Source organism: Gorilla gorilla, chromosome 1 (genome assembly GCF_029281585.2).
Source record: "Gorilla gorilla gorilla isolate KB3781 chromosome 1, NHGRI_mGorGor1-v2.1_pri, whole genome shotgun sequence".
In the NCBI taxonomy this organism is placed as follows: domain Eukaryota; kingdom Metazoa; phylum Chordata; class Mammalia; order Primates; family Hominidae; genus Gorilla; species Gorilla gorilla.
The window spans coordinates 172,324,672-172,329,110 of NC_073224.2; the positions used below are offsets into that span (position 1 = coordinate 172,324,672).

The following is a 4,439-nucleotide window of genomic DNA, read 5'->3' on the forward strand; positions in this document are numbered from 1 at the left end:
CCTTTGTGTTTGTTTGTTTGTTTTAATTGTTGATCAAAAGCTTCTATGCTCCATAATCATGGGACTTAGTATTCCTCCCCTGGAGTAGGATTAATATTTATATTTCCAATGTATCTGGCATTAACTGTTACCATAACAGATCAATCCAGTTGGCCAAGTACTTTACAATGGTCTATTGTTTGAGTAGAAAAAGGAGGCAATGGCAAGCATATAGAATAAAAACTTTCTCTACTGTCACAGACATGATAGATCTCTAGTTCCACAAGATGACCATTAGAATGTGTTGCTCAAATTGCCAATACGATGATGATACTGATGATGAAAATGATGACAATAGTAATACACTCATTTCCTGAGCACCTAACATGTGCCTATGACCATTTTAAACATTCCTGTTGTCTCACTTGATCTTCCTGATAAAGTATGAAGTAAGTGTTATCGTCCTTACTTTACAGATGAGAAAACTGAAGCTCAGAGTTGTAATTTGCCACGTTCTTATAGTACAAAATGACAGAGCTGGGTTTGAACCGAGGTTTGATACTCATCCCCCTGTCTTTAGCCATGATGCCACATAGCCTTCTATAATAACAACTAACATAATGGTACATACTATCACTTAGATTTTAGTTGTGCTTTCTTGTCTCTACCACAATTGCATTTGCTGGAATTCTTTTTGGAGTGTGTGTGTGTGTGTGTGTGTGTGTCTGTGTGTGTAGTAGGTGGTTGTATTTACTTCTACTTTATAGGAGAATTTTACCAATAATTCCATGACTTTAATACTCTTCATGCCCAGGATATGCTGATTTGTTGTGCAACTTAATTTTTCTATAATTTATAATGCTCATTTCTGAAATAGTCTTCAGAATATGCTATTATCTCATTTTACTTCATTCATATATCTATGTATATATTTTTATATATTACATAAAATACATGTGCATATAATCTCATTTGCATTATTTTACCTTTAAGGTGAAATGGTGTCACCCCTCATAATCCAGCTTCTGCTACTTTTCGCTCATCTGATAGGTGTTGAGCCCCAACTGTAAGTTAGATACTCTGCTAGACATCTGGGACACCAAGATGTAAGGACATGGTTTCTATACTCAAGAAACTCATGATAACTCATTCTAGTTTATGTTTAAGGCACAGATAAGATTGATACTAAGTCTGTGAAATAGTCCAAGTTTAATTTGTGGAATATATCCAAGTATTCCCCTTCTCCATCTTGCATAGAAACCCTACTGTGATATGGCAACAGTCTATAAAATGCCTATGTTTAGCATGCTACAATAAGAGATGCCCAATAGCCTAAGGATGAATTCTAGTTAGTTTCTGCTTAAGAAATTCCCCAAAGTCCTGGAACACAAGATGTTGAAGGGGTTCCAGAAACTAACAGAGAGATCACCTTTATAACTATTGGAACATTCTGTTACTTTAATTATGTTATCCAAAGCCTTGAAAAACAGACCCTATATTCAAATCCTGGCTTCTTCAGCTGCTATCTGTATCATGTCGCTATGTTATACAACCCTTCCTGAACCTCAACATCCTTATTTGTAAAATGAAGATAATAATGCCTTTTATTAGTTTGCTTATGTATTCACTCATCCAGAAAACATATTCTTAAATGCCTACCGCATCCCAGGCATTGAGCTAGACACTAGATAAACAATGTTCAACAAGATAGCCACTGTTCCTACACTCCTGAGCCTTATAGCCTGTTGAGAGACAGAGGCTGTAAATGAACTGGGTGCTATGATGAAGAATAAAGTAAGGCAATCTGCTTTCAGGTGGGTAAGTAGAGAAGCCCTCTCTGTGGATATGATATTAGGCTGATACCTAAAGAATGCAAAAGACAAGCTTTGTAAATGGCAAGTGAGAAAAGTGTTTCAAGTAAAGGAAATGGTTTGTGCAAAGGTCCTGAGCTAGTAAAGGAAGAGTTTGAGAAAGCAAAAGTAGCCTAGTAGATTAAAAAATGAAAAGCGGGGGCGTGGTGGGGGGGCATTATCCTAAAAAATGGACATTGTCTACCCTAAAACCCAGTAATTTCACTCATGGTATATAACCTAGATAAATTCTTAAATATGCCTACTAGGAGACATATATAAAATACTCCTAATAGCACTAATCTTTGTTCATGATAGCACAGAATTAAAATAATCCAAACATGGACAAAAGAAAGGATAAGTAAGTTTTGGTATATTCGCACAAAGGAAGATTATACAGCAGCAAAATGAATGAATTGTAGTTAGACCAATGAAGATGAATGTTATAAGTAAACTTTGAGATGAATACTGAGTGGTCGTGACCACGTTGTTGACCTCAAGCAGCAGTTGGCTTCTCCACATGGAACCCTGGAGTTGGAGACACAGAATCTCCCTTCCCACTCCTGTTTTTGGCTTTGTGAGAAACCTTCCCATCAAACATTACGGCTAGCAATGTTATCAACAAGTCAAATCCTCACTCCATGAACCCCAGAGTATTCATTGGGAATCTCAACACTCTTGTGGTCAAGAAGTCTGATGTGGAAGCAATCTTTTCAAAGTATGGCAGAACTGTGGGTGGCTCTGTTCATAAGGGCTTTGCCTCTGTTCACTGTGTTCATGAGAGAAATATCCAGCCTACTGTAGCAGGAGGGGATGGCAGAATGATTGCCGGCCAAGTTTTAGATACCAATCTGGCTGCAGAGCTGAAGGTGAACTGAGGAAAAGCCGGCGTGAGATGATCTGCAGCGGAGATGTATGGCTCCTCTTTTGACTTGATCTGTGACTTTCAATGGGATTATTACGACAGGACGCACAGTGATCCAGCACATGCTTCTCCTCCTCCTCCTAGTGCTTGGGCTGTAGTACCCTCAAAATGCCAGCATGTATCAGGAAACACCTCACAAAGGGGCAAAAGTGGCTTCAATTCTAAGAGTGGGCAGTGGGGATCTTCCAAATTGAAAGGAGATGACCTTCAGGCCATAAGAAGGAATTGACCCAGATAAAACAAAAAGCGGATTCTCTACTGGAAAATCTGGAGAAATTTGAAAAGGAGGAGAGCCTACAAGGAGTAGAGTTGAAGGATGTGAAGACAGATGACGGGCAGAGCAGCAGCTCCGTGAAGTAAGATGAGACTAATGTGAAGATGGAATCTGAGGGGCTGCAGATGACTCTGCTGAGGAGAAGGACCTGCTGGATGACGATGATACTGAATGTGGGGGTGACAAACTGGAGATAATCAAGGATGATGAAAAAGAGGCTGAGAGAGGGGAGAATGACAGAGACAGCGCCAATGGCGGGAATGACTTTTTTTTTTTTTTTTTTTTTGAGACAGTCTTGCTCTGTCACCCGGGTTGGAGTGCAGTGGCGCAATCTCGGCTCACTGCAAGCTCTGCCTCCCAGGTTCAAGCAATTCTCCTGCCTCAGCCTCCCAAGTAGCTGGGATTACAGACGCGTGCCACCATGCCCAGCTAATTTTTGTATTTTTTTCAGTAGAGACGGGGTTTTGCCATGTTGGCCAGGTTGGTCTCGAACTCCTGACCTCAGGTGATCCACCCGCCTCGGCCTCCCAAAGTGCTGGATTACAGGTGTGAGCCACTACATCCAGCTGAGAACGACTCTTAAACACATGATGGGGTTTAGAAATCCTATCCCATTATTTCTTTACCTAGGCGGCTGTCTAAGACCAAATTCCTCACCTGATCCTCTCCCCTGGTATCTTCAGCACATGCTCACTGTTCTCCCCATCCTTGTCCTTACCATGTTCATTAATTCATATTCTAGTCTCATTATCACTTCCTTTGAGGCTCCTAGTAGTTTTGTTAAGTCTTACCCTGTAATTTTTGCTTTTAATTTTGATACCTCTTTATGACTTATCGATTAAAAGGATGTATGGTTTTTATCAACTGTCTCTAAAATAATCTCTCGTTATGCGGGAGAACAGTTCTTTTCATTCATACATGAGTTCAGTAGTTGCTTCCCTAACTGCAAAGGAAATCTCATTTAGTTCAGTAGCACTGGAGGGCAGCTTTGAGTTGGAAGTATGTGGGTTATACCCACTGAAGTATGCTGTGTGGGGCAGTGCAGCGCAAATGTAACAGTGTATTTTTGTGAATGAGAGTTGGCATGTCAAATGCATCCTCTAAAAAAAGTCAGTGTAATAGTCTTAAGATAGTTTTCTAAAGTTGATACTGTGGGTTATTTTTGTGAACAGCCTGATGTTTGAGGCCTTTTCCCCACAAAATAAACAAGCCCTTATTAAAGGAGAAACTTGTAGAAAAATAAATAAATAGTACTTTGAATGGAGAAAAAATTACCAAAAAACAACCCCAACTTACAGTATTATTTACTGTGCATTTAAAATAATCTTAAAATACCCCAAATTTAAAAATATTATAAAAGTATTTTTAGAAAACAAAAGAACTGAAACTCCTGCTTCTGGCCAACATGTTA

General features: G+C 39.4%; 1 pseudogene; it reads left to right on the top strand.

Moving 5' to 3' along the window:
* The first annotated feature begins 266 nt into the window (after positions 1–266).
* LOC101154005 (heterogeneous nuclear ribonucleoprotein C-like) lies at positions 267–3,293 on the top strand (annotated as a pseudogene).
* Positions 3,294–4,439: the final 1,146 nt, after the last annotated feature.